The 21,533-nt window shown below is 43.7% G+C and overlaps 1 long non-coding RNA gene across 1 annotated transcript; it reads right to left on the bottom strand.

Moving 5' to 3' along the window:
- Nucleotides 1–251: 251 nt before the first annotated feature.
- LOC115467972 lies at nucleotides 252–20,905 on the bottom strand. The gene is made up of 3 exons (XR_003941795.1): nucleotides 20,767–20,905; nucleotides 16,792–16,798; nucleotides 252–263 (listed from the first exon to the last, which is right to left on the bottom strand). It is a non-coding gene; the product is annotated as an uncharacterized LOC115467972 (long non-coding RNA).
- Nucleotides 20,906–21,533: the final 628 nt, after the last annotated feature.

Below are 21,533 nucleotides of genomic sequence, written 5' to 3'. Positions count from 1 at the left end.
AGCAAAGTTAAGGTAGGTCTTCCAGCAGTCCTTTACACAATTCTCATTAAAAATGCAGATATACAGAGGAGTGGGGTTTTCCAATTAAGTTAGGTCTTTCAAAGTGCTGTTGAAAAATAAGAAAATCCATATTACTCATCATCTTGCAGTTAAATAGCTTCTTTGATACTTTACTATAGCTCTTTGAGAAAGCTCTAGAATTGTTGTAATAGGTCTAAGAAGATAAGATGTGCCAAGTTGGGTTAGGCCAATGGGCCACTGAACTCAGTATCCTATTACCAACAGCGGTCAACCTGGGCAGCTTGGAAGTACCCAGCAGATCCTAATGGGGAGATCCATTCCCTGCACTCCCAGCTCTTGGCACTAAGAGATTACACTCCTTGAGTTTTTCTTGCTAATAGTTGTTAATTAGTATAATTCAATTCAATTCAGGTCTTATATACCGCTAATACCCTTGTTCATAGTTCAGTGCGATTTACATCTTAAGTAGGGCATAGGTTGGATACAGTATTGTATGTGGAAACTTTGTTGAATACAAGCAACAATCAGTTTTACAACTTGTTAGATGAAGCCAATCTTGTATCTAACTATAGAGTGTGAGAGTACTCAATGTGTTTGGCTTAATGTTTTTGATGCTGGTGAAGGGACATATGGAGAAGTAGTTGTCATGTAGAAGACTTTGGGAAGAAGAAGGATTTTAGCCTTTTTCGGAAGATGAGGTCGTTAGTTTCAGATCTGATGCCCGAGGGGAGTGAGTTTCATATAGAGATTCCTCATACAGAGAAGAGTGATCTAAAGGTCTTCTGGAATTGGATTCCCCTATGGGACAGTGGTGCTAAGGTCAATTGTTCTTTCAGTCTGCTGGAATGAACTGTGTACATTGATGAGATATCAATCAGTAGTTCAGATGTGACGCCATGTAGAATTTGAAAGACTAGACAGGCAATTTTTAACTTAATTCTTTTAGCAATGGGTAGCCTGTGTAGTTTATTCAGGTACGGTGAAGCACTGGTATATCTATTCTGTTAGAAGATTAATCTAGCTGCTGTGTTCTGTATGATCTGTAGCTTTTTTTGGTATTGAATCTTAATTCCACAGAACAACGAGTTACAGTAATCCAGATGTGAAAGTGGAGCAAATTCCAAATGACCAAGGAAGATAAGGAGTAAGAGCGTCCAAAAAGTTTATTCGCCAAAATAAACTGACCCAAATGACTCTACATGGGCTGTGTTTCGGCATAAGGCCTTCTTCAGGGGTCTAAAAACATGAAAACCAAAATAAAACTAATTTAAAATCATAACAGAAGTTAAAAAAACACACAGCATGGGTTCTATCTCTCAGACAAATATATTTCCCATCCATATACAGTGTTTGTACACTGACATTTTCTTCTTTTTCTTCTTCATGTATTTCTTTTTAGTGTGTTGAGCTCCAGTATTCAATGGTTTTTACATTCTCTGCGATGCTGATTTACCCAAACCATATTGGTACATATTGGTATGCATTTACACTTCCCCCATCATTTGACATGCTCACCTTCAGTTGTTTTATTACCACACGCCTAATTACTCACTGTGACTTTGTGCCAGATATACTCCCCTTCACATCACTACCAGCTTAATCATGCTCTGGTGGATTATATACTTATATCTTATCGTGATGGTGCCTGCATTTTACTCCAGCATTATGTCTTTGCTTTTTACTCTGTTGATATGTTTGTACTTTGAACACCTGTACCATTACTCACGTTTTTATGCTGTGTGTTTTTTAACTTCTATTGTGATTTTAAATTAAATTAATTTTGTTTTTCATGTTTTTAGACCCTTGAAGAAGGCCTTATGCTGAAACATGTAGGGTCATTTGGGTCAGTTTATTTTAGTGAATAAACGTTTTGGACGCTCTTGCTCCTTGTCTGCCTTGGTCATTTGGAATTTGCTCCACTTTCACCCCTGTCATTTTGTGCTTGCCTCTCTTGTGGAAGTTGTGGGCCCTTTTTCCCCTTTGCCTGTATTCCAAATGTGGCAGCATCAGCATTTGGACCAGTAGCACAAAGGCTTTTTGGTCAAAGCATGACTTGACTATTCATAGTTGGCTCATTTTGAACAGTGCTTTCTTCCATATTTGATTGACGTGGGACGAGAAAGTTAGGGAAGAGTCAAGGATGAAAACCAGCATTTTAGCTTCTGATTCTATTGCGAAGGTACAATCATTGTAAAGTGTTAATAATAATGCTCATGTAAACACGTTTTCCCAATAATAATAATAATTATTATTTGTTACATTTGTATCCCACATTTTCCCACCTATTTGCAGGCTCAATGTGGCTTACATAGTACCGTAACGGCGTTTACCAGTTCCGGTATGAACAAATACAAGGTGATATTATGGTAGAATGAGGTTCAAGTATGGTGAATACATTGGGGGAACTTAGAGAGAAAGATGAAGAGTTAGGATATGTCCATTACGGTCTTTGGTTTCGTTATGTCACAAATGTCCAGGTTTTTTATGTTGGGTCGGTGGGGTATGCCTTTCTGAACAGGTTAGTTTTTAGGACCTTTCAGAAATGTAAGTGGTCGAGCGTAGTTTTGACTACTTTTGGCAGTGCGTTCCATAGTTGTGCGCTTAAATAGTGAAGTGACGCTTAATGAGCTTATACATCAGAGGGCTAAGAAATCTGCTGTTTATCAGTATCACTTGTATAAACAGTGCAGAAAAGTAAGAATAATTATGTAGCTGGTCCCCTGATGTGGTGGGGCTGAGGGTGATCCCTGAGGTGTGAACAGATGTCATTTTGGGTGTCTGTGGCTATTCAATCAACATCGGCTCCAAAATCCTGTTCACAAGCACACAGAACAGGTATTAAGGTCCCTTGACAGCTGGTTGTATAATTGGAGTATGGACAATAACACAAAACCTGTACTGGGAAAATAGTTGAAGGAATCTGGTAAGGATTAGATCAAAAATACCCATTTATCGGCCCAAGTGCTTGAAAATATACAAAAATAATACTATGAAAAGAAGAAGGCACATGGGGCCAATTCTATAGAGTCACCTAGTGTTAGGTGGAAAGACAGCACATAAATGGTGGTATTCAAATATTCACTTACATGCATAAATTACCTCGTTTAGAATATCGACTAGTGCAGAGGTATGTGCCATCATGTGATGGTGTACACTTTACCGGTGGGTGTGCACATAATCAAATTTGGATAGAGTGTGAGTAGGGCACACAGGTGTTTGTGTTAATTATAGAATTCTATCATTTACACATATTTCTGGTAACATCTAGGCCTAGGCATTTTCACCTGTTATAGGGCTGATTGTGCCTTAAATGTACATGTATCTTCAGCCACTTGTGTGAATATTCTATAAAGAAAAGGAGGTCTAACACAGGTACCATAGAATTACCCTCATGGTCCATAAAAATAAAGTAAAATGATGGCAAAAGTATCAAATGTGCTCACAGTATTTCCAGACCTCTGTTCTCTTGTGCTCCTTCACTGGAAGATGTGTTTTGAACCCTATCTACTCCTAGGTAAATCCTCTTCACATTTAGGACTTTTAGCAGCCCCATTCTCCTCCTCCTAGATACTCTTGTGTTCTCAGTTTTTAGTGTTGTCTATCAAATCTATTCATAAATAAATCAATAAATAGACCCTGGTTTCCAGTCTCTCAGTACTCTCTCATGCTCTTCATAGTCTTTCAGTGCTTAAGTAAGTCCCTTCTCTCCTGGCTAGGTCTCACTCCTTAACAACTTCTCCTCATGTTCAAGCCTCTGGACTAGGCAAGCAGGATGCACACATGGCTTAAGTCCCACTGCTTCTGGATTCCAATCAAATCCCCAACCTGAATATGGAATTGATTGTAGCTTTTCTCTGTTTACTTCTCCTTGAGGACAAGAAGATTCACTCTCTCCTTTCTCCTTCATAAGGGTCCTTGTGCCCCAGTATTCATCTGTTTTCAGGCTTACAACCCTTCTCTACTCTTTATTTATGGGAACAGATTTCATTCCTTGCATTTCCCTTCTTCTCACTGCTCCTCCTTAGCTTTTTGTGTCCTGATGGACCTCAGAGCTAGAGACCCACCACCCTACACTAGATTTCTTACTAAACTCCTTGACGGTGGGGAACAGAAAAAGGCTCCTCCCTAGACGCTTCTTTTTATACTTCCCTCCAAATACTGAGGCTCTACTTGCATTGGGCTACTTCCCCAGAATAGACATGCTTCTCCCTTTGTTGGTAAGACTGATCTTACTCTGGAGCAGGGACCTAGCCTATTCTCCTGCCACTGCTCATTGTGACATCCTGCTACATTATACCCAAGCAGATTTTTTAAATGCTTCTTGCATTCAATATACTCCTATCCAATGGTATAGTCATGGGAGGGGGCCTTGTGGGCCAGGCCCCCTCCAAAATTGCAGCACCAGATGAATGGCTGGTAGGGATACCCAAGTTCCGTAAGCTGAAGAGATTCACTGGTTGAACTTCCACCGCTGATGGCTGATTATTGACTCCCCGGATGCTATGAGCAGGAATATATATACAGAAATTAAGATTTTTAATAATTATTTTACATTGAAGTTACTAACTAATACATTTAAAACAAATAGAAGAAAATATTTATTTACTCAATATGTAATTAAGCTCTAGAATTCATTGCCAAAGAATGTGGTAAAAGTGATTAGCAGAGCAAGATTTAAAAAAAAAAGGTTTGGACAAGTTCCTAAAGGAAAGGTCCATAAACAATTATTAAGGTGGACTTGGGAAAATCCACTGCTTATTCCTGGGATAGTGATACCATAAACCCAGCTGTTCTGTGTAATTGCTTACTCTTTGTTACTCTTTAGGTTCCAAAACTAATTTCAATTCAGTTCCAACCAACATGATGATTTCAGTAGAAAATTCTTTATTGCTGCGAATTCCAAAATATATTCTCAGCTTGTTCAAACATTCTTCAGTGTATAAAGATGTTTTAAAATCTTTCAATTGTAATCCTTTAACAATACTTCATCACATTTTGCAGTGCATGGACGCCTCCACCAACATGCGGCATGTTTCGCAAATTGCTGTCTCAGGGTGTGGTCCGCCAAAACAGTATGTGCAGCTTTTGAGTATAAATTTTGGCCGTATGTGCGAGCTTTTGAGTGTACGTTTTGGCAGACCACACCCTGAGACAGCAATTTGCGAAACATGCCGCATGTTGGTGGAGGCGTCCATGCACTGCAAAATGTGATGAAGTATTGTTAAAGGATTACGATTGAAAGATTTAAAAAACATCTTTATACACTGAAGAATGTTTGCGCAAGCTGAGAATATAGTTTGGAATTTGCAACAATAAAGAATTGAAATTTTCTGCTGAAATCATCATGTTGGTTGGAATTGAATTGAAATTAGTTTTGAAACCTAAAGAGTAAGCAATTATACAGAACAGCTGGGTTTATAGTATCATTATTTTGTTACCTGTGCTGATAATTTTGGACCATTTAAATTGATTTATTCCTGGGATAAGCAGCATGAAATCTATTTTACTGTTTTGATATTTGCCAGGTACTTGTGACCAGGATTGGTCACTGTTGGAAACTAGATACAGGGCTTAATGGATCTTCGGTCTGTCCCAGTATGGCAATGCTTATGTACTTCAGCACCTAGTTATGGCTGCTGCAGTTCTTCAGTTTGGACAGAGGAGGGAGACAATAGGAAAGAAATTGCCACCTATTCACACTGAAAGTACACTAGGCTTTTCACACAGGTAAGCTCAGCTTTAACCCACAATTAGGAGGGCACACAATGTGAAAAGGAGTTTTGCACATAAGCTAACTGTGCACAAAGCCTTGGGTAGACATCAGTGCACAGCACATTTAAACCCCATGCTAATAAGATATTAGGCATTAGTGCAGTTACAGAGAAATGCTAAGTGTAGGGTTCTCTAATACTGGTGTTTTAATACAAGTCCTGAGTAAAGGGTTAGAATGTTCTTCTGCAGTCAACACTAGTGAGAATTTTATACCTGTTTCTTCTCTTTACTGTGATCATACAGAATCCAAACCTTTTCCTGGTTTTGTTGAAGAGGAGAAGCTGAAGGTGGAGGTATGCTGGAAGAAATAAATGACGGACTGTTGACAAAATTGGTATTTGCAAACATTTGACTTGCATGCATATGCATCTGTGCATGTGCTGTAACACTATTCTGTATTTAAATAATATTGTTGGAAAACTGAATGCACAGAACAGCTTATCAGTGCATGCAACTCTGGTTGTCAATACAGTTTTCTTGTGCAGCAAAGTATAGCTGTTGCTAGTGCAGACCTAGTGCACGTGCATCTGGTGTGCTTTCCCCCATTAGTGCATGCTTTTTGCATGCATTCCTTTTGCATTTGACTTGTTTACTGCATTGGGGATACATTGAGCCTGCAAATAGGTGGGAAAATGTGGGATACAAATGCAATAAATAAATAAATAAATTTTGTCCTTTTATGAATGTCTAAAGAAATCCTGTCCTGAGCTTCTGTTTGCTTTGTGCATTCTGGTGGTGACAACATGAACTGCAGGCAAATTCCAATCTACTTTGTTGTTTTTGATTGAAACTTTGAAATGAAAACAAGATGATTAAATTAAAGGAAAACTGGGGTCCTGATATTCAAAGGATTGATGCTTTTAATTTTGGGCCTATTCTATTAAGCCGCGCTAGTGGTTCTCACATGGCAATGCCGACAAAGCCATTCAAAGTGAATGGGCTTTGTTGGCATTACAGCACCGGGAGCCATTGGCGAGACTTGATAAAAGATGCCCTTTGAAAGATATGCTTGTAAATTCACTTTTTGAAAATTTAACAGGGCTGAGTGCCTATATTTATGTTCAAAATTCCACTAAACTCTTAAATTTGGGAGCATAAAAAATGGGTGGCAACAAGGGCAGATTTAGGCTGGGGAAAAACACTTAGAGGGGCATAATCGACCAGAAACGCCCATCTCCATGGGCGTTAATCTCCGAGAACGGGTCCGTGAAGGGGCGGAGTGAACCGTATTTTTTAAAAAAAATAGACGCCCATGTTTTATTCGCCAAGGTGTGAGCTGGGCGTTTTTGCTTTTCACCGATAATGGAAAATGAAATCGCCCAGCTCAAAAACGAATAAATGCAAGGCATTTGTTCGTGGGAGGGGCCAGGATTCATAGTGCACTGGTCCCCCTCACATGCCAGGACACCAACCGGGCACCCTAGGGGGCACTTTTACAAAAACAAAAAAAAAGGTAAAAGAGCTCCCAGGTGCATAGCACCCTTCCCTTGGGTGTTGAGCCCCCCAAATCCCCCTCAAAACCCACTGCCCACAAGTCTACACCATTACTATAGCCCTAAGAGGTGAAGGGGGGCACCTACATGTGGGTACAGTGGGTTTGGGGGGGTTGGACGACTAGTAGCATTAAGCAGCACAATTGTAACAGGTAGGGGGGGGATGGGCCTGGGTCCACCTGCCTGACGTCCACTGCACCCCCTAACAACTGCTCCAGGGACCTGCATACTGCTGCTTGGGAGGAGGGTATGACATTTGAGGGTGAAAGTAAAAAGTTGTGAAACATCATTTGTTGTGGTGGGAGGGGGTTAGTGACCACTGGGGGAGTCAGGGGAGGTCATCCCCGACTCCCTCTGGGGGTCATCTGGTCATTTAGGGCACTTTTTGGGGCCTTATTCGTCAAAAAACAGGGTCCAGGAAAAGTGCCCTAAATTCTAGCTACAAACGCATCCATTATCGGCGAAGGGCGCCCATCTCTGTTCGCCCGATAACCACGCCCCAGTTCCGCCTTCACCACGCCTCCGACACTCCCCCGTCAACTTTGTCCGCATCCGCGACGGAGTGCAGTTGAAAGCGTCCAAAGTTCGGCTTTCGATTATGCCGCTTTATTTGTTTTTGTGAGAAGAACGCCCATCTCCCGATTTAGGTCGGAACTTGGGCGTTATTCTCGTTCGATTATAAGCTGGTTAGGGGACCTTTTACTAACCTGTGGTAAACACTAATGCATGCTTATCACAGGTTAAAATACTCTACTGCAGGGTGAGCTCAGGCATCCCATGGTAGTTTTGGAATCAGTGTGTGCTACCCACTCGCTAAAACACAGAACTTATTTTTTAACCCTGGGGGCAGAGATTAGGTATGTTCAGCGCTAATCAGTTAGCGAAGTTACATTGTCACATGCTAACTGATTAGCGTGTGGTTAGTGTGTGAGCCCTTACTGCCTATAAAATAGGTGATGGTAAGGGCTCACATGCTAATGGCCACACACTAATGAGGAAATTAGTGCGTGGCCATCAATAGGAAAAATGGGAAATGGGACCATTTTACCGCCATGCTAAAATTGTTCTCAGCACATAGGAAAGGAAAGGGCCGCACTGGCTTGGTGAAAGAGCCCCTTAGGAACATAGCACTGATTTTCAGCATTAAGCTCATAATTCTAGTCCAGGAGTTCTCAACCCAATCCTCGGGATACACCAAGCCACTCTAGTTTTCAAGATATCCACAATGAACATGCATAAGATAAATTTGCATTTACTGTCTTCATTGTATGTAAATCTATCTCACGCATATTAATTGGAGGTATCTTAAAAACCTGGCTGGCTAAGCGTGTTCTGAGGACTGGATTGAGAACCTCTGATCTAGGCAAATGAATGGCAGACCTAAATATATAAGCATGAACTTTTAAGTTCCTAAATTAAGATAAATTTTCAGCTAAAAACTTAGGCTCTTAATTTTGACTGATAATAGGGCACAAATTTAGGATTCTAAGGGCCCCGTTTACTAAGCTAGCACACCTGCACGCCTACAGCACGGCTTAGTAAACAGGGCCCTAAGTTAGGAGTCTAAGCCTGGTTGTTGTATTCCTCTACAGCAAGGGTGTCCAACATCATTCCTCAAGGGTTGCAACCCAGTTGGGTTTTCAGGATTTCTCCAATGAACATGCATGAGATCTAGTTGAATGTACTGCCTCTATTTTATCAAATCAAAATCAATTCTTGTGTGGTTTACATTCTAGGTGCGACAAAAGCCAATAATGCTAGTGTAAGGTATGAGAACAATTAGAGACCATTGGTGCAATGCATAAGACCAAAAACATTATAGGAAAGGATAATGGATGATACTAAGAGGTAGAAGTCAATAGATTATTCCCAACTGCAGGTGCCTAAGGTAGTGGTTCCAAAACTAGGTCCTGGAGGCACCACAGTCATTCAGGTTTTCAGGATATCCACAATGAATTTTCAGGACAGAGATTTGCATGCAGTGAAGGCAATAAATGCAGATTTCTCTCATGAATATTCATTATGGATATCCTGAAAGCCTGACTGGCTGGGGTGCCTCTAGGACCAGGTTTGGGAACCATTGACCTAAGAGATAAAAAGACCTCCAATGACAATAGGTCAAACATACAGGTGTGGGTGGATTTTATTTTCTGAACTAAAATCCACTGATCTTGTATCATACTGATGACTTGTGACACCAGATCCCAAAAACTTTTGTCCTTCCCTTTGTTTAGCATTTTTCCCAGTGTGGTAGTTGCAGTGAAGGGCTTCCAAGAGTTTAAGTCTTACCAGGTCCCTTTTAACTGCTGGTTCCATTTTTTACAGGTGAGTCTAAAGTTGTGACTTCTCATATCACCACTATGAAACCTGAATGCTGGTTCTTGCTAGCAGCTGATTCCCATGCTCCTGAGAAGCCTTCAGACCCTCAGGAATTTTTACTCCCCACCACACATCCCACACACCATAGCAGACTCCAAGCAAAAGACTCTGCTTCAGGCTACAGCGCAGCTGGAAGTCTCAGCATTCAGCCTTATTAACCAGCCTAGGCAAACTGCTGCACCTCTCAGGACAATGAGAGACCAGCTGAGGCTCTGAGAGAAAGGAGGGAATTCAGAGGGAGGGTCTTAATGCTACCATTGCTTGAGGGAACTTTTCTCTCTCTGGAACAGGGATTGGCTGCAGGATTCTTTCCTTGTGGAATCAACATGGCAAAAATGGATTATAAGGGGGGGCTAGGACAGAGGAAGGGCCAGTGTCCACAGAGAGTCATAAATGACCCATAGGTTTTGCAGCAGTGAGGGAAAATATACCTTAACTATGTAGTTTGCACATGTATTTCGTCCCTTCCAATTGCATTGTGATCTTCTCTCGCTCTCTCCAGTTAAATAACGAGAACATTTAAAAGGCCTCTCTGGGAAATTTTGTCTGGAATGGGTGCAAGCTCTGTATATTCACTGGTTAACGGTTGTTCACTGTGACTTCATGTACCGAAAGCAATGACAGTCAGCTGGATGAGTGCGGGTAAAGGGGGGGGGGGGGGGTGACATGCGCACAGGGAGAAGAGAAGGCAATTGCTGCCAGTTGGACAAAGTCTCAGAGAACCACCCACGCTTTTTGGCTTCTGCAAAGATTTTTTTTTTTCATTAAACATGTGGCAACTGATATTTGAATGGTGGCAAAAAACATTTTACAGTTTCATCCTGATGCCAAAAAGAAGACACATACAACACACACACACACACAACACACACACACACAACACACACACACACACACACACACACACACACACACACACAGCTGTGTCCTTGGCAGTGAATTCTACCTCACCCTGCAGGCTCTGTCAAAATGTTTCATGTCCCAAGTCTAAGTCTCTGGCAGCTGCTTAGATTCCTGAGGTGCTGCTTGACTGGAGGTGGTCTCTGTGGAGGAGGGGGTTTTACAGGGAGACCCCCCATGGAGTTCAGCTGAACCATTCTCCATAACTCTCTGCTCTCCTTAGGTGCCTCTTTTATTTCTTCACTTTATTTGGAGAAATTGTTGGCACTGTTCTGTAACATGGGCCTTGTTTCTTCCTGTTCGGAACCATCAGCTCCAAGCTGCTGGGGACACACTGCCAGCCCTGTCTTTCTCATGCTTATTGGTAAGCAATGCCAGAGCTATCTGTTGCAGTGCCCAGGGCACTGCTGCACAAAACACCCTCTTCTCCTCACAGAACACTGCCAGAAGTTCCCTGAAAAAAATGGTGCCTGGGACAACGCCCTGGTTGTTTTGCCCTGATCATGGCCATATCACTAAGCATGCTGGGATTTGTAGTCTTTAGCTTGTTAAAGGTTCTTTATCCCCGAGTGTATAGAGAGGAGTATTACAAAGTCAGGCCTGCTGTTGACTAGGAATTTCCCGGCAGCACCTCCTTTTATGGGGCAAACATTTGGTCCTTTTAGTGTTCTCAATGGAGAGGATGCATTCTGGGAAATGTTCATCCATTTGTTTACTAACCGAATTAGGGAGGACAAACCCAACTGACTCCCTCAAAACTCATGTCAAAGGAGGCCAAATAAGGACTTCCAACCCAGATCTAGAGGAGCATCCAACTGTTTGTCTGTCCTAATTAGATTGTAAGCTCTGTCGAGCAGGGACTGTCTCTTCATATTCAAATGTACAGCGCTGCATACGTCTAGTAGCACTATAGAAATGATAAGTAGTAGTAGTATTTCACTTTTAGCACATCTACAATGAATGTGTATGACATAAATTTGCATATACTGCCTCCTCCACTGTATGCAAATCTATCTCATGCATATTCGTTGTGGACTGGATAACCTGGAAATCATACTGACCAGGTACTCTGCTGGGACCGACCTAGGGAGCCCTCCTGCATCAATGACAATTGTGCAACTCATAGTGAAGCCAGTAAAGGGAGGTTGCCTTTTTACATAAACAATCACGTAATATTTAACTTAAAGATGTTTTTTGTATGGTGATCCCATAAGATGCAGAAACCATTTTGTTTTTTTTCAGGTAGAGAGGTGCTATTCCTTGTGGCCCTTTGCCATGATTGGCTATTATGAGGCTTCTATTCTAGGGTATGCTTGTGCCCAGCTCAGTTTTGTAACCTGTTTATTATTAATTAATAATTTTGTATTGCCCCATCAATGGATAGAATACTTCAAAGTTTTTTTTAGGTAGTCCACAGAGATGCTGGGAAGCTGCAGAGCGCCTGAAAATGCTGAACAGCCCCTGGTTGCTTACTAGTCAACTGTGGAGGTTAGAAGGATTCATCACGGCCAAGATGGCGACCTGAAGGGAGGTCGGCGAGGCAGCTCAGCGGTGTTTGGTTACCTGATTGTGGTTTTGCCTGGGGAATGCCGAAAAGGAAGGGTAAGCGGGTGCCTGGTCCCGGGGCATCCGCGGGACCCGCTTCGGGACCGCTGGACCGCTTTGTTGTGGCGGGGGGCAGTCAGCTGAGTTCGGGCGTCTTGCTGCCGGGAGGGGCGGAGAGAGGTGAAGCGTCCCTGCTGCCTGAGACGGAGCTCAGCCAAGAGGTGCGGGAACCGCCTCCCATGCCTGCGTCGGTTCAGGCTGCAGGCGGACAGGGCTTCCTGGCCCCTGAAGTGGGGGCGGCTGGCTCTGGGACGGGACCTGCTGTGGCTGGGAGCGCGCAAGATTCCCCGGAAGGGGGGAGTTACAGCATGCAGGGAGAAACTGCCCTGGAGGGATCGCTTCTGGAGGAGGGAGCTGTCTATTAGATTGTAAGCTCTTTGAGCAGGGACTGTCTCTCTTTGTTAAATTGTACAGCGCTGCGTAACCCTAGTAGCGCTCTAGAAATGTTAAGTAGTAGTAGTAGTAGTAGTAGGAGTGCTGCAGTTTTGTGTGAGTCTTCACTGTTGCCTAAGCCTCCTAACTTTACGTTGGAGACGATTTGGGATGCATTATTAACATTGGAAACTTCACTATCTGCTAAAATGTTGTTACTGTCGCAGGCCTCTCAGCTTCCAACTGAGACGGTCACTCAATTGGGACTGCAGGTGAAGAAGGTGGGAGATAGAACTGAGGCTCATGATCTGGCCATACAGTCGGTTCAAGCGGTGCAAGCAACCATGATTAAAGAAAGTAAATGGTTGCATAGGAAGATTGAGGCGTTGGAAAATCGGCAGAGGGCAAATACTCTGCGGTTGATTAATTTTCCTAAAGTACAGATGGCTGCACCGCTACAGACTTTTAAAAAATATCTCATTGAAGTGTTAAAAGTGTCTGAACCGGCATGCCCGCCTGTCTCGCAGATTTATTATCTGCAGCCCTTTAAGCGAGCGGTCCAGGGTGCGCAGGCCGCTGGTGAGGATAGCACTGGACGGTATGACATGTTGGACTTTATTCGGGAGTTGGAGGGTGAAGAGGAGCGGAGGGAGCGAGCTACACTGATAGTGACATTGTTACTCAGTTTGATAGAGATAGGATTTTCAAGTTATTCTTTAAATTTCGGAAAGAAAAGTTTTTGAATGTGCAAATACGGATGTATCCTGATGTGACCAAGGTAACGCAGAGGAGGCGCCAAGTTTTTCTTAAGTTACGCCCTACTGTGTTTCAGTTGGGGGGCCTCTTTTGGCTCAATTATCCCTGTAAATGTGTGGTGAAGATAAATGCTGTAAAGTATGTGTTTTTTGAACCTGTGCAGTTGAAAGCATTCCTGGACTCCCGGGGGGATGGGGGAGCCCCTTCTCTAGAGGCTGGGGCGGAGACTGTATCCCCATCTCATTTATAAATTGCTGCCCCGTACTCCCTTCAGAGTCTCTTTTGTGTTAGATTATTATGGTTTCATTTTGCCCAGGATAGTGAATTGGTTTCTTGGTTCTAGTTGTGGACTAACGGGGGAGGCGGGTAATTGAGTGGGAGTTGAGATTTCCTGTGGAATGATGTACTTACAGTTCTCCTAGATTGTACAAGAGGTGTTCTTGTTACTGTATATGTGAAATGTATAAATAAAGAAATAAAAAAAAAGAAGGATTCATCACTGTCTTAAGACTTTAAGCGGTTAGGTTTGAAAAATCAGATCTGAAGGATTCTGCTGAGATCCGGGGTTATAACCCTCTTGGGGTTAGGTGATCAGTTGAATGAGAAATAAAGCACTGTCAGTGCTGGGGCCCCGGATCTTCTTTCCTCTGCCAATGGATGTGCAGATGGATAGACTCTACAGATGATGCACCAAAGGTCAGAGCTGCAGAACACAAAACACAGGCCACAGAAATCTATAGAGCACCAAGGGGCCCTTTCACAAAGGCATACCAAAAAGTGGCTTGCGGTAGTGTGGGTGCATGTATTGCAGGTGTGCTGGACCATTTCTCCACTGCGTCTGGAAAAAAGTTTTTTTTTTGTTTTGAGCTGGGAAATGGGTGTGCGGCAAAATGAAAACCAGCGCGTATCTATTTATGGTCTGAGCCCTTAAAGCTACCCATTGACTTACTGGTAAAGGCTCACGTGTTACCTGTGCGGTAATTATTCAGTGTGCACCAACTGCAGATTACCACCAGGAACAGCCCCACGGTAGAAAACAGAAAATGATTTTCTGCCACGTGTTTTCAGTGCACACCAAATTCAGAATTACCATCCGGGGCACACGGTAGACGGGCGGTAATGCCGATTTGACGCATACTGGACGCGCATAGATCCTGATGTGCCTTTATAAAAGGGCCCCAAAATTCCTAAGCATGCACCAGGCTTAGTCACAAATAGGGGTATGCATGCAAAAATGGGCTTTTTGGCCTTGTTAATCCAATAAAAAGGTGCTACCTATAAGCATTTATTAACCTTTATTTCTAGGTATCTGAATGGATTATCAAAGTGATCGCATGCCTTCATCCAAACCTTTTAAAAATGTGTATGGTTTAGAGACACTGCTTTCTTCTCATGGTCTGATCCACAGGGTGCTAATAACAGAATGCCTAGGTTACTTGGCATTCTGTTATTAGCACCTATTGCCAGATTATTTAATAACTAGTAAAAAAAGCCCGTTTCAAAAGGGAAGGAAATGGGCGCTAGCAAGGCCACCCCTCACCCTCCCTCGCTGTTCCAGACTCTGCCCTCCCTCCGTTTTCACCCCCTTCCGCGACTGTGTCGACCCCCCTTCTCGGCGAAAACCGTCCCCCGCCGCTGTCCAGTACCTGTGCTGACGGGGGACCCCAACCCCCATCAGCCGAAGTCCTGTGCTGGCCTTCGCAGCATTGCTTCTTCAATGATTTTGTGTTCAAGTTCCTCTGCATGCGTCTGACGTCAGACGCATGCAGAGGAACTTGAACCGAAAATCACTGAAGAAGCAACGCCGCGAAGGCCAGCACAGGACTTCGGCTGACGGGGGTTGGGGTCCCCTGTCAGCACAGGTACTGGACGGCGGCGGGGGACGGTTTTTGCCGAGAAGGGGGATCGACACGGTCGCGGAAGGGGGGGGTCCAGTGGGCCGTAACGTGGGGGGGGGGTTGTTGTAATCGGAGGGAGGGCAGAGTGTGGAACTCGGTGGGCGAGGGGGGGGTCTGTGTTGCCCCGCTCCCTGCCACTTGCTCCGAAGTGGCAGGGAGCGGCGCAATGACAGCTAATTCCCAGGCAGGGGGAGGAGTAGGGAAACACGCTCCTCCCCTTGCTTTTGTATCAGCTGTTACTGACGTCACTGACGTCAGTGCGTGCCTGCCTAGCAGAGCACCTCCGAGGGAGGCACGGTCCCAGGCATATTCGAATGTTGGAGGTGAGAATTATTATATAGGAAGACACGGAAGCAGCATTCTGTCCTTCTAGCATTATCAGTGCTGCTGTAAGAGCATTGAGTGTTCTAGGTAACCCTTCAGCCTTATACCCCCATCAATTAATTTTCTGGTCCCCAACCAATTAGCTCCCCTTGCAGAATTTTGATACTCTACTATTATGATTCTCCTACAGTTCTACAGAATCTCATCCTGTTTGTGTGACTGTAAGGATGTCAGGACTTGCTTTGCTTTGACTGCAGCAGTTTTTGGTTGACCACCCCCATAAAGCTGCTATCCTAAGCTATTGCCTAGTCAAGTCTAACAGTTGGGTCAGCCTGATCACAAATCTTTCAGAAGTTTGGCCTAGGCCGAAGGCGTGGACATTGTGCCTGTGCGACAGTAGGTGTGAAAGTTAGTGCGTATTTTCCATGGGTATGTGCATATTTTATAAAATGCACACATGCATTATGACGCCACCCATTCTTTACACTAACTCCTCCCCTCAGCATGCTCACTGTACAAGTGCATGCTGGCTTGCACCGTGTGTACTTTTAGTGTGACCAAAATTCATAAGAGGCTTTTTCCATGCAAAAATCAGTGTTTTATCTATTGAAATTAGCTCCAACCATGTCTCAATACATTGGCTCCTCTTTTACCAAATTCAGGCATCTACTAGGTACTTTGGGCTGGGCAAACAAAGGAGTTTGTCTTATTTTGTGTCTCTTTGAGAAGTAAAGCAAAGCTTCCTTACGCACGTTAACACATCTGGCTACATGTGTTTAATTACAGCCCCCCGTCTCTGCTCCTTTTCCATTAAATTGTGGATTTTTTTTTCTTATCTTGCTGCTGTCTTGGTTCTATATACAGTATACCCAAAATCCTACACTGTAGCAGGATAGGGAGTTCACGCATTACCTGCAGAGCAGACACTCCGTCATTTATAAATGGATCTTTCTCACGAATTAGATTTTGTCATCAAATTTTAATTCAGTATGGGGAGTTAATGGAAGAGTAATGGTTAGAGCAGCAGGCTGGGGGGGGGGGGGGGGGATGTCAAAAGGGCCCAAGCTCAAATCCCAAAGTGGTTTTTGTGGCTTTGGGTAAATCCCTACATCCTCTATGCTTTGGGAGAAGGCAAAGGCAAGCCACTCCTATATCACTCCAAGAAAACCACAAGGGTGGGTCCCTCACTGTGTCCTCACCTGGAGTCAAATCTGACTTGAGGGCCTGAGTGAGGAGCTAGGAACTCCAAAAGGCAGGGAAGCATGGCAAACAGTGCATCTGCTATTGCTTTATAGTGTCCTTCACTTATTTTTCCACTAGGTGTCACCCTTGATTTTGGTTGTCTGCTGAATACTGTCTGGACTGAGTGGAGAAATTATCAACATGGGCTACCGTTAAGATGGGTTAGTTTAGCATTGACCCCAGTTATTAGTAACTCGGTCTCATTGCATAAAATGGGACCTATGCTAGAATAACACATCTCAACAGTAGTCCACATTGATAACTTCTCCCCTTGGTGTGAAGATTTTCAGTCTCCGGTAACCAGTACTGATATTGTGTTGTCATAATGCCTCATTCCACCAGTGCCGAACCAACCTCATCAGTGATGTCACAATGACTTGACTGCCCTATACTTGTCTCACTTTTATTACGTGTTATTTCAATGTTAACCCGAGCTATTATAGTAACTAGGTTTCATTGCATAAAATAGGGCCTGTGCTAAAATACCATGTTAGACTTCCTTGATAACTTCCCTCCAGAATCATTTAAGAATGTTCCTCCCCCCCCCCCCCCCAAAAAAAAAGACCACATCTTAAAAACAAAATTTGGCATAATCAGCTACTTTAGAAACTGGTCGGAGACATAATCCCACCTTCTGTGTGATGTAAGGAACGAACCCAGGGAGGGTCTGCATTATGTACCCTCACCTCCCTTTGTCTACATTTTCTCTGGGCACCAGATTGTGAATTTCTTTTACTTAGCAGCATTTGATATACTACCATTTGGGTATCATGGCAGTTTACAAAAACCAGTAGAAACAGGCAGATAAACCAGAAAGTCAATGTCAAAACATAGATCCAAATTTTAAAAACAAAGACCAAAACAGAAGGTAGTGAGGATGAATAGGACAACAGATACTACTGGAAATAATTGTGTCGATTGACCTGTGATACAAAATGGAAAGGGGGACCAATGGGGGCCCAGGACAAACAGAAAGCAACAGAAATACCACAAAAATCAAAGAGAAGTCTTTAAGGCAGGCTTAAATGTGTTCTTAGAGGGCTCGTGATGAAGATGAGGGGGCAAAGAGTTGTAGAGACTAGGCAACTGTGTTGTTCAATGTACTCTGTTTTGGTGATGTCACACACTCTTTTTCTAGAGCCACACCAATCACTTGTGAGGACATCACTTGCATTGTCACAAACCTGGAATATCAAACGTGGAGCCAGATGTACACACCTACGACGCACAATACCTCTCTTCTGAGTATCTCCAGTTTGGGCACGTCTACAGCTTGGACATGCCTACACAGAGCGCCTACACTTTGGGCATGACTACACTTTAGCACACCTACACTCTGGGCACCTACACTTTGGGTGTGCCTACTCTGATGTCAGACGCCTTCACTTTAAAACCAGGAACTTCTCACTACTTCATTGCCTCAGGTACCACCTTCCTGGTGTCTGGTGTGTTTTTCTCGTTGCTGTTCTTCTTTGCTGACTACTTCCTGGACCTGACCTCTGCCGGATTGCTGCCTGCCACGACCACTGCCTAGACCTGACCTCTGGTTTTTTTTTTCACATTTGTACCCCGCGCTTTCCCACTCATGGCAGGCTCAATGCGGCTTACATGGGGCAATGGAGGGTTAAGTGACTTGCTCAGAGTCACAAGGAGCTGCCTGTGCCTGAAGTGGGAATTGGTCAGTTCCCCAGGACCAAAGTCCACCACCGTAACCACTAGGCCACTCCTCCACTGTTGGATCGCCGCCTGACCTGACTACTGCCTGGACCTGACTTCTGCCAGTTCTGAGCTCGCCTCCTCTTCTTGTCTGAGCCTGAGTCTGTCTCACCGCCCGACTCCTTAAGTCCTGCTGGCTGCCCGAACCCAGGGGCTCAACCGCTGGGGAACGGTGTTCACTGCAGGTGAAATGTTGGGTTTCTGACTGCTGGTCTCCGGACCAGCACAAGGGCTCACTTACTAATTCCTGATCTCTGTGACAGGCATGGTGACGACTATGCTTCTGCTTGTATCTTCATGTAACATCAGTGCAAAAAAGAATGGCTTTGAGTTCTCTGCAGCTGTGCTCTGTCTACCCTGGAGCACAAACTGAAACAGAAATAAATAGCACTTTAGATTCTCACTCTATAATTAAATAAACACATCCATCTTCAATCAATAGATTCTGGGAAACTTCTAAATGCAGATGTATAGGATGGGAGGCCCTGGGGCTGTGGAGAGCAGGGAACTATAGTAGCATAGGAATGGGGTACTTCTGCAGAGAGCAGGGTGAGATGGAGTCTGGAACCACACATGACTTGTGTCTGGTGGAAAAATGTCAAGAATGGTTGAGTCCATCTGGACACAGCGAGCAACTTCATATCAAACTGTAACCATAAAATATTTGCACATTTCACCAGAAACCACATCTCCAGTTCCCAGCTCCACTGCTTGATGTGTGGCTGGGTAATTATCCTGAAAGATAAGCTTTTCTCCCCTGTGGCTGCAATAAAGATAAATGTGATGGATGGAATGAATATGAGAATAGTTTAATAACTGTGTGTAAGACACTGGCTCGTTCACTTTCACTATGGAGGAAAGCCAGTGGGAGTTATGGTTGGGATGCATCTTCCTAAGTGTTTTCAAATTGCTTTACCACATCTAAAAACTGTCATGCTCCACTCAAAGTTCATGCTTAACATAGCAGGAAAGTTAAGGTCAGAGGATTTTGTCTCCTTTACCCTGGTCTGTCTGTCATTCATCACTGCTTGTCCCCCATCTCCCTGTGAGATTACAGTCTGAGATTAGAGGTCATTGAGTCAGGTTCAGAATCCACACAGGGATTTCAAAATGAGCCCTTTCCATCTTCTGACCTAACCCTGGCCTTCTCACTTTGTAGCACACAGCCTGCATATGTTTACCTCCATGATTTTACAGGTAGATATGGGTTTATCCATCCATAAACTTTGAATATTGCCCTGTCTATGGTAATGGTGGCTTTAGTGCATACCCTTTTCTACTTGCTTCTTCCTTCCTCACATTCAGCTGTCTTTCACTATAGATTCTTGGCCATTTTCTTCTCATGCTCTTGCAGGTCGTGCATGAAGGAAGAGAATCCACAGGACCATGCTGAAAAATTGGTACCGGACAAGACTGGCACTAAGGGCTATTTTATAAAGCACATGAGCCCTTTTATAGAGCAGTGTTTAGTGCCAATTCCCACACTTAACTCTGGGTGCCAGACTTACATCTGCTGAAACCTGGCAATATTTTTTCACTCAAAGAATAGTTAAGCTCTGGAACTCGTTGCTGGAGGATGTAGTAACAGCGATTAGCATATCTGGATTTAAAAAAGGTTTGAACACGTTCCTGGAGGAAAAGTCCATAGCTTTTGAGACAGACATGGGGAAGCCACTGTTTGCCTTGGGGTTGGTAGCATGGAATGTTGCTACTAATTGGGATTCTGGAATTTTGCTATTCTTTAGGATTCTGGAATCTTGCTACTATTTGGGATTCTGTGAGGTACTTGTGACCTGGACTGGCAACTGTTGGAAACAGGATACTGGGCTGGATGGACCAATGGTCTGAACCAGTATGTCTGTGCAAGTTAGGTGTGGATCACCCGAATTCTATAATACCATGTCCAACATTTTGGAGCACCCTTGACCCACCCATGCCCCTCCCATGGCCACATCCCTTTTTAGGTTGTGTGCTATGGGATCTCGGCATCTAGCATTATAGAATACTGTGCAGCCAGAAATGTGGCCTGTCTAAAATTGTAACAAATTACAACAGCCTAACTAATGAATTGATTTGCACTTTTCTGACCACTGACAGGTCAGTTATGACCCATGAACTGCATAGCTACAGGCTCAAACTTAAAATGCCTAAGAGCTGCATCTTTCTGTACTTTCTGCTGAAAGCTGTGAATTCGAGATCATGCTGATCTACAGCAAGGAGCGCTCTTCCCCTCCCTGACAGAGTTGGTGCCACTGACTCTACATCACAAGGACACTAAGAATGTATACACAGTTTGAAAGCGAAGATGTGTTGAGGTTACTAGACAAAACAATGATAAGACCTGGGTCTTGGAAAAATTCCTGTGGCAAAATGACGGCTACAATCTCCTGTAAAAGAAACCTTGAACTTGTTATAAGATGCTGTGTTCCATAACATTCAGATAGTGTGTTCCATTCTATGTAAACAATGCAGTAATACAGAAATTAGCTGAAGTTGCAAGCTACAGGATTTGGGAGGGAATTGATGCCCAATCCATTGTACAAAAAGGTATATAAGTCACTGTTATATTGTATTTAGACAGAGGCTGAGATGATCAACAGTGAGTAATTCTTTACAGCAGTGGTCTCTCTCTCCCTCTCATAACAAATTGCTATTTGTTATTGCCTGTTTGCATTGTTATTATCTGGATTGGTAAGGAATAAAGACTTTCTTCTTGGAAGGAACATAGTCTCTGTCTTCTCTGCCATCCCATATCTTGGGGGTGGCTGGTCCACTATATATTGGGGTGGGTGTAAGCAGAAACCCTATTGCCCTACTTGTCCAAATGGTATATTTCTTATGGTAAGTAGAAGGGTCAGAGACTAGGTTATCAGAGGGGACCATAAAACCATAGATTCCACAAAAAAACACTACAGACAACATCACTGTTGAGCACCTCATGCACTATTGGGAACTACCTTCATGATTCCCAAGCCCTTCATTGTGAACCAGCCCAGTGTTGGCTGGTTCATGATGAAGGGAACCAGCCAACACTGGCTGTGACATGTTACACTGC

This window comes from Microcaecilia unicolor, chromosome 4, assembly GCF_901765095.1.
Source record: "Microcaecilia unicolor chromosome 4, aMicUni1.1, whole genome shotgun sequence".
Classification (NCBI taxonomy): domain Eukaryota; kingdom Metazoa; phylum Chordata; class Amphibia; order Gymnophiona; family Siphonopidae; genus Microcaecilia; species Microcaecilia unicolor.
This window is presented reverse-complemented; position numbering and strand designations above follow the sequence as displayed.